Below are 9713 nucleotides of genomic sequence, written 5' to 3'. Positions count from 1 at the left end.
AGAGATGGAATGAACCTACAACTCCACAGAGGTGATGGATACAAGCTAGGGATGGAGTCCCTCAGTTTTATACCCCATCTCTGTAAATTTAGGGCTTTCCAGTTCTTTTTTTTTTTTTAAAGATTTTATTCATTTGAGAGACGGGGAGAGAGAGATAGAGAGAGAAGGAGAGAGACAGAATGAGCGGGAGAGAGGGGCAGAGGGAGAGGGACAAGCAGACTCCCCGCTGAGTAGGGAGCCCGATGCAGGGCTCAATCCCAGGACCCTGAGATCATGACCTGAGCCGAAGGCAGATGCTTAACTGACTGAGCCCCGGGCTTTCTAGTTCTTATCTTACATTAGCTCTCTGTAGCATTTAACACTACTGACCATGCTGGACAGGAAACTTAGATAAGTTCAGTGAGCAAGTGTATGATTATAGGGTGGGGACTGGGTGAACCCAAGAGCTGATATTTGCTGTGTGAGAACGTGAGCTGAGATCTTCCTGGCTTTCAAAAGATACTGGAGCTATGGATGTTAACTAGCTACAGAAGCCCAGAAAACATCTATCCCTTGTGACTTCCTGTATGATGGAAACTTTGCCTCTTTCTTCCATAATGAATTCTGGTATCTTAAGGAATCTGTTGTGGCTTCAGCCACAACTGGACTACAGTATCTTCCCTTCTTCACCTGCTTCTGCTGGAATCGTGGGAGCAGTTTTCTGAGTTGGAGACCAGATGCCTCTTCTTGTAGAAATGACGATGGGCTGAATTACAGTTAGACTAGAACTCTTAGTGCAGTGCAATCCTTCAGATACAATATGGGTTAAAGAGGCACACAGCTCTGCTTTTGCCCGGGAATCTAAACAACATTTCATGACATTGCTTCTAAGGGAAAATACAGTGTGAGTTCCAAATAAGTGACTTATAAACAAACACATCTAGTGCCTGTGTTGGGGACTGCCTGTTCTGCGAGCTAAGAATTTTGTTGTTTTTAAAAAGTGGCTTTCCTCTTGTTTCCTTAGGTCAGTCATACTTTTCAAAATCATATGTCATGTGTTTTACATCAATTAAAATAATTTTCTCTGAAATTATACTAGAACATTTGTTCATTCATCCATCAATATGCCCTCTACTTCTTTGAATGGTATGCTCATTTTTGAGGTGCTATTGAAACAGCATTTATTAAAGCATTTCTACTTTTGAACTGTTCTTCTCCTACCTGCTAAGGACTTTTTTCATCTGCATTGATTGTACATTGTTTTAATGGACGAAAGCAAAATGGAAAGTTCCAGTGCTTGCTTTGGCAGCACATATACTAAAATTGGAATGATACAGAGAAGATTAGCATGGCCCTTGCCCAAGGATAGCACGTGAATTTGTGAAGTGTTCCATATTTTTCAGATGTGTAAATAGAACTTTTGTAAGTCAAAAAAAAAAAAGGAAAGAAAAGAAAGTTTCATTGGTCTATAAGCTTCTCTACTAGATGGTAAGGTCTTCCAGGGCAGGACTAAGTCTAGTCATCTTTGTACCCCCTTTGCTGAAGAAATCTTTCTCACACTGAACTGAAACACTGTAGTTCTGACCCATTTGAAAGTACGTTAGCATGGCACTTGACAATGAAGAACTTACCTGATTGTAGTTGTCTTTCTTGGCCGCTGAGATTAATTAAGTTCAAATCTAGATTATGCGGTTATTGTTTTCAGGAATAAAGAAATTATTTTAGATCTTGTGGTAGACACTGGCTGGCTCATCACACCCACTTCCTCTTCTAGGTGTGAGTGCATTTCCCAAGATCCTTTGTAGTGAGAGGTGGTCTAAGTTCTCGGCAATGAAAGGTGAATGGAGGTGAGTGCACCACTGCCAGGGCCTGGCTCACAGATACTTCTCATGGATGACTTCCCATGCTCTTTTTCTGTTTATTGGGTGAGTGTGGAGGACTCTGAGGCCTAGGAGGAATATAGAGTACCTAAGATGGAAGTAGCCTGAGTCCTTGAGTGACCATGTGGAAACCCACTCAGGAACACACATTTTGGACTTCCTCTGAATAAGAAATAAATTTCTACTGTATTCAATCACTGAGATTATGGGGTTTCTCTCTTTTAGCAGCTAACACCACCCTAATACAATTTTCCTTAAACATATTTGAGAACTGTTTTGTCCTTTGTATATGTAGATGATGACTATATTCTGACAACAGTTCTCTGACACCACTGGGTGTTCTTCAATCAATTCAATTCAATTCATTCAATTCAATTCAAATTCTGACACTAAGTAGAGTTAGCCCAGATCCTACAGGTTAAGGGGTTCAGTCCTATAAGGCTTCTCCCACTTCAGATGCCAACCACAAGTCCTGGATGTTCCCAAGCCACCTGCACTTCTGCCTGGCCCGCTACAAATCTGGGAGTTCCCATGACCACTCCTCCCTTCAGGTTCAATAATTCACTAGAATGACTCACAGAACTCATGGAAAGTGCTACACTTGTGATTACAGTTTTATTGTAGAGGATACAACTCAGGAACAGCCAAACGAAAGGAGATGAATTGGACAAGTCTGGGGGGCCGGTGGCGTAGAGCTTCTATACCCTTTCCTTGTGGAATCAGGGCACACTACCTTCCAGGAGCATCCATGTGTTCACCATTTAATTATGTAACATGATGGATTAAATTGTTAGTCACATGACTGAACCCAATCTCCAGCCTCCCTCCCCTCCTTAGAAGTGGGGTGGGGGTGGGGCTGAAAGTTCCAACCCTCTAATCATATGATTGGTCTTTCTGGTCACCAATCCCATCCTGAAGTTATCTAGAGACCCACCATGAGTCATTTCATTAACATGAACTCAGGTATGAATGAGAGAGGCACCTTAGGTATAGCAAAAGACACTCTTATCAGGAAATTCTAAGGATTTTTGAACCTCTAGGTCGGGAATGGGGGACAAAGACTAGATATACTCTTTATTATACCACAGTGGTAAATGACAAAGGTCAAAAAATTTATTGTTGGAACTTATTGACAAAAGAAAGCCTCTGGATTGGAGCTCGCGCACTAGACCATTCCTCTTTTTTTTAAAAAATTTTTTTTTAATTCATGTGACAGAGAGAGAGAGATAGAGAGAGAGGGAATATGAGCAGGGGAGAGAGGCAGAGGGAGAGGGAGAAGCAAACTCCCCGCCGAACCAGGAGCCCGATATGGGGCTCGATCCCAGGACCTTGAGATCATGCCCCGAGCTGAAGGCAGACGCCCAACCATCTGAGCCACCCAGGTGCCCCTAGACCATTCCTCTTCAAGCTCTAAAATGTTCTCCTGTGTCCTGGATCTTCTTAGTTCCTCACTCTTATTACAGCCCTAACATGCACATGCTTTCCAGTTAAGTTAGAAGGAAAGTTCACACTCATACTTGACTGACCAATAGCCTGTTCAACTTCACTATTGCTTTGTATCACTTTATGCCTAGAATTCTGCTATTAACATTATTGTATATTTGTTTGCAGTCTTTTTGTATGCATATATTTGCAGATAATTTTTTTCTCTTTATACAATTAGAATTATAATGGTTATTGTTTGGTAATGCATTTCTCCCCTGCCTTTATATCATAAGCATTTCTTATGTCATTCAATATTCCTTGAAAACATCACTTTTATGGCAATAAAAAATCCACCTATGTACTCTATCTATAGATATATCATAATTTACTTGGACATTCCCAAGTGGTCTGAATATTTTGGTTTTTGTGTTTTCAGTGTTATAAATAGTAGTATGATGACTATCTTGTTTCATAAACCATTTTGTGTATCTTTGATCATTTCTTTAGGATAGGTTCATAAATGTCTCCATTCCTTTTAAATGCAAAATTTAATATATTTTCGGTTATTTACATTTTCAACAAGATGTGTATCTATATGAAGAGCAATTTGGCACCAAATCATAAGAATGAAAATACTGTTTGTATCTTTTAACCTGGTTATCCCCCATTGGGAAGAAATCCCAGTGAAATTAAAAAAAAGAAATTTGTCCAAAGATGTACATAGCACTGTTTATTCATAATGAGTCATAGAAAACTACCCAAATAATTTCAAACTAGACATACATGAGCATGATACTCATAATGAGTCATAGAAAACTACCCAAATAATTTCAAACTAGACATACATGAGCATGATACATAGATGGAAAAAAATGATGTGAGCATATTGCTACTTGGAAATATGTATACAAGACAACGTTAAACAAAAAAGGACAAAGAATAGAATGCTTATACTGGTTATAACTAAGTAAAAAAAAATATATATATATATATCCTGTATATTGATAAAAATTGGGAGGGAATTTAGAGCAACATCAGTATTGGTGATTTAAGTATGGCAGTCTTTTCTGTAAGCTTGTTTAAATGTTGTGCTGGTTTGACTTTTAAACTCACTCCCTCAAGTTACCCTAAGAAAAGGGGAATTTATTGTTTGGATATCCTAGCACTAGAAATGAAGAGAGGAAACACATCAGCAATCAGTGGGGTTCTAGGAGTAAATCTCTCTTTGTCTTGCAATTCTTTCCTTTCTGTGCATCATCTTTGATTCACACAAGGATCTACCTTGACTTGGCTCTTACCTGCTCTTGCCCTCCTGTTGACTTTTGATTCCCATGATACTGTCAGGCACTCAGGGCTCTCCAAGAGCCTTTATGGAGTGAGGCACTTTGATTTTCTTAGGAAATTTTGGCTTGAAGGCTGGAGATCTTGAGGGTACTGACCAGTCTCGGGCCCTCTGCCTGGTCCTGCCCAACTCACTTACACCGATAAGTGGTATTGTACATGGCCATTTTGGTTCAGCTCTTCTGCTGCAGGCCATGAGATTTTCCCAGAAATTAGGGCAAACCCATTGAAATTTAGCCTAGGAAAGTGTGTGAGTGTGTGTGTATTTGTGTTTTAAGTAAATGAATCTCTAGGTGCTTGAAGTTCAGATAATATAGGGTATTTAGGGTGAGATCTCCTCATGGGCCATTGAATTGTTCAATTGACTCCTTATTCTGCCATAAATGAGTAAAAAAAAAAATCAATTCTTCTCTAAATTCTACAAGGGTTTAAATAACTGAGGCACACGACCTTATCAGGTCCTCCTTGGGACAAGATGTTAGGGTGAGAGATAATAAGAAAGACCTGGGACAGAGAAAGATAGGAATGTCAAGAAGGTAGCTTTCAGTGTTTCTCTGTGCAAACAAATTAGCTTCCCTATGAGTGAAATCTATGATTTATGGCTTGTGAGCTTCATGCTGTCACTAAACTAAGTGGTCCCAAACAAGTTCCCATACATTTAAAAATTCTCCAGAATCTGGAAAAGGTCTGTGCTTCCATCTTACAGTTTTACTGCCTTGTGGCTTCAAATTTGCCAGGGCATCAAGTGGCTGGCAGAGGGGGAAAAAGAAAGCATGGAGGATCATGCACACTTCACCACCTTAATCTGGAAGTGATGATCATCAGCTCGGCTTACATGCCATTGGCGAGAATTAATCACATGATTCCCTCTCAAACGCAGCATGCAGGGGTACTAGTTAATGTAGTCCAGTTGGGTAGCCACTCTCAAGCACCCATTCTACACCATAAAAGGTATGGATAGATTTTTATTGGTCAGCTAGCTGTCTCTAATTATATTCTCCTAATTTGTTTTCTGGGTCTCCTCTATCTCCTTAATTAAATCTAGCCCATGCATTGATAATTAATTAAGCAGCTCTAATCACATTAGTTAATTGCTCAAAAACAAAACAAAACAAAAACCCATCCCGTCATCTATGGCTCCCCATTGTCTGTCAAATTAAGTACTGGCTCCTGGCCTTGGTACTCAAGTCCCCAAAGAGCAGAATCCCATCCTCCTTTTTTTGGCCTCATCCTCCAGCACTTCCCTACCCTTTTCAGATATTTCAGCCTCAATGGGCCACTTGCTGTTCTTAAAACACGGAGTTGTTGTTTCATCCTATGTTTCCATCTGGTGTCCTATCCACCTCCCCATTCTGCCTCTAATGGGTGGCATACATTTTAAATAAATTCAGCATATTTTTCTTATTTTATGTCTTTCTGAGTCCCCTAGTGAGGGTAGCCACAGAATTCTAAATTGCCAGTGTCAAAAATTATGTCCCTGTTGAACATTAGGGCACTTGGCAGCAGCGGGAGGCTCAACCCCCCAGCCTTAGGAACCAGGTCTTTCATTGACATGTTACAATTAACACCCATGGAGACAGCTGCTTACGCACATTCTGCTGTGTGTAACCGCTAGTTTAGAGTGTTTCCATGAAGTCATTTCCTAGAGTATAGTGCCTACCGGATAGAAGTCAGAATTTTACCTTCTTTATAAAGCAAAAATTTAGGGCATTTTCTGATGAATACAAAGATGCATGACAATAAGAGAACAAACAAACGCATGAGAAGCAAGAAGCCGTATACAGAATACAAATGAAACATTTAAATCCTGAGCGGTAAGTCATATAAAGAAGCAGAACATTGGATGAGGACTTCTGAAAAAGATCTCTAAAATTCTTAACCTAAGATCCCTACTGTCGAAGAGGTAATCTAAGCGGCTGACACTTGCTTACCTCCATGCCCAGGAGCCCCGTTGACCAGGTTTTCCCTGACGTTTCCGGCTTTGACTATTCTGTAGCATTGCCTCCAGGCAACCAAGAGAGCAGAGCAGTCTTTGCTGTTGTCACCATTTTCTTCCACTGGAATGACCCCTTTACTCTTGAGTGTCTCAGTCTGACTTCTAAAGACAGAGATGTTGCCTCTGTTGACTGTCTTTTCAACGTTCACCCTGAATCCTTTCTGTCTTGGCAGGCTCTCAGGACCTACTCATTTTCATAATAGGTAAGATCCTTAGAGCCCTGCCTAATATTCAGTTGTTGAGTTGAAATGAATGTTAAAAAGGAATAAATAAAAAGTTACATTCTTATTTTTAAGATATGAAGAACGAGAATTGATAGCCAGCCTCTCTAAATTATTAAGTAAAAGATTCTTTGACATTGTCCCTCCCCCCATCCATTCTTTCAACCACCCATCCATCCATTCAGCCATCTAATATTTATTGTGTGCTTACTCTGTGTAACCATTGTACTAGATGCTCTTGCTGAAGTTCTTCAATAAAAGAAACAGGAAGTTTCCTACTCAGCATTTACTCTAACCATGTCCTTTTCCAGATTCCTGGATATTTTTTGAGCTGTTCTGTTTTGCTTTTAGGTTTGTTGGGTGATCTGCAGCTTATATTAATGGATATTTGAGAGGGGAAAGAATAAGGGGGTTGGTAAAGGGCAATTGCGAGTCAAATGACTGGGATAAAAGCAAAAAGTTCAGTTCCTACTCATGTCTTCCCAAATTGTTTGTTGAGTCCCTACCACGAGTAAAACTTTATGGTAGACTTTTTGAGTGATATGATGAATGAAACAGGATTTTTATACTTATTGAGCTTATTTTCTCTAAGACAGTAAAAGATGTACATAAGTAATTAACTCGAGGTAGCCTTTCATGAGCACAGAAGGAACAGTACAAGGAGTCTGAGTATTTAGACATAAGAAAGATCACCTCTGATTGGAACTAATTAGGAAAGTATTCTTGGAGGGAAGATATTTTGAGCTTAGGATTTGGAGGATAGGTAAGACTTCAAGAGAGAAAGAAGATATTCCAGGCAGAAGGAACAGCGTGAACAAATATAAGGAGACAGGGAAGTAAAAAAGCATAGTAGGGAATACTTAAAGGCAGATTTTGGAAAACTGTTGTGTTGGCTTTTTCTCTATATTATTCTCAGTTTTATCCGGGTTTTCTTTTTTTGCTCTTCTCTTTCCTGCTCTGTGCCTAGGGAGGCTGACCCTGGGACTCTCTTTCCAAAGCTCTAATAGAAGGCACCAAGAAGAGATTGGCAGGAGGGAATAGAGGGCTCAGGGCATTTCTCCCTACTCCTTCCTTGCTTTCATGCAATATCTGCACACCTCCTTAATCTCAGCTCCCACCAAACAGTGGTTCTTCTGTGGTTCCAGCTCTCAGTAGGCTCTGGTAAGAGTATACCTTCCTTCTGTCCCTTCAGCCTTAGGGAGTGCTAACAGCTTCCCATTCATTGTTGCTAGTCTCTGTCTCAACATCCATTGCTAGTTCCCTTGACATTAACCACATGTCTGTAAATAGTCCCTTCATTAAGTGTCTTCATTTGAATAATTTGGATGAATTCTGTTTCCTGCTGAGACTCTATTGCCATAAATGCCAAGCTAAGATTTGATATATCACCCTATCCACAGCATCTTAAATCCTGAGTACATCCTGACACCCATATATCTATTAATGGAGTTTCCACTCTCAAAGTCAACCTGGAGTCATCCTGGACTCTCCTTTTCCATTATCTTTCACCTCGAATGATTTGTTGGGTCTTGCAGATTCACTTTCATGATGCCTTTTGCATTTTTCTTCTTTTCATTTTCATACCACTGCCCTAGTTCAGGTCTTCATTGCCTCTGACCTGTGACAATGCAAAAGCTTCATAACTCACTTCTTTGCTTCCAGTCCCTTCTCACCAAACATCCCATGGGCCATGACTTAGACTAAAAGCTTTGTCTGGGTAACTTCCATGATCGAAAATCTCCAATATCCTTAAAAACAAGCAAAACGTCCCAAACCTATTAGACAATGTAGAGGGACTGAAGTATAAATTTGTCAGGTTGACCTTCAAAGATGCTCATTATATGGGCCCTCCCAACTTTTCCCAGCTCACCTCTCAGTAATTTCCTTCTTCTATCTAATTATTCTAACTGGACTTTGCAGTTCCTTGAAATGCACCCCCCAACATGCTCCTACCCCAAGATCTTTCGTAATGTGGCCCCCTTCTCCTTAATGTCCTTTTACTCAACACCACCAATCCAAATCCTATTCATATTCAAAGATCTTGTACAAATGATGGATATCTCCGTCTCTATAGCACCCCGTCTTGGGCTGCTATAACAAAAATGCCATAGATCATGTGGCTTATAAAGTACGAGAATTTCTCACAGTTCTGGAGGCTGGAAAGTCCAAGATCAAGTCCAAGTTCTGGAGGCCATCCTTTCACTGTAACCACATGTGTCAGAAGGGGCAAGGGAGCTTTCCAAGGTCGCTCCACCCTCATGACCTAATCACCTCCCAGAGTCCCCACCTCCTACTACCATCACCTTGGGGCTTACAATTTTAACATATGAGTTTTGGGGGAAAACATTAAGTCCATAGAAACAGAGTTCTTCAAGTATGTTTTTAAAATTTACACCAAACCCATTTATCCCTCTCTTTAAACACTGATAATGTTTTGTATGTATGTGTGTGTGTATACTTCTCTCAAGGTAGTTGTTAAATACAAAAATAACTTTAATTTAAAGACAAGCCATGTTTTCTTCCAATTAAGGGTTATCTTTTTCAATTATTGAATCTTAGAGAACACCTAGAATAGTTTTATGCACAATTAGGTTTGCAATAAATGTTCATTGGCTTGAATAGACAATGTTTAATCAGTTAAGTAAGGTCTGTAAGGAGGAGAGCACATAGCCAGGGAAGAAGGGAGAAATGCTAAAGGCTAACTAGGAAGCTATTGTTACCACTGAGAGATTAAAAAAAAAAAGCACCTGGGCCTTAACCAGGGTGGTGGCAGTGGGAATGGAAGGGCGGGTGGGATGGATATGAATGTCCATGCAAAGCATGGGTTATAGGAGAAGAAGGAGAAAGAAATAGATATAACACCAAGGACTG

The 9713-nt window shown here is 40.2% G+C and overlaps 1 non-coding gene across 1 annotated transcript; it reads left to right on the top strand.

Moving 5' to 3' along the window:
• The first annotated feature begins 1272 nt into the window (after positions 1-1272).
• LOC118545640 (U6 spliceosomal RNA) lies at positions 1273-1379 on the top strand. Its single transcript, XR_004922182.2, has one exon. It is a non-coding gene; the product is annotated as a U6 spliceosomal RNA (small nuclear RNA).
• The last annotated feature ends 8334 nt before the right edge of the window (positions 1380-9713 follow it).

Source organism: Halichoerus grypus, chromosome X, assembly GCF_964656455.1.
Source record: "Halichoerus grypus chromosome X, mHalGry1.hap1.1, whole genome shotgun sequence".
Lineage (NCBI taxonomy): Eukaryota > Metazoa > Chordata > Mammalia > Carnivora > Phocidae > Halichoerus > Halichoerus grypus.
This window is presented reverse-complemented; position numbering and strand designations above follow the sequence as displayed.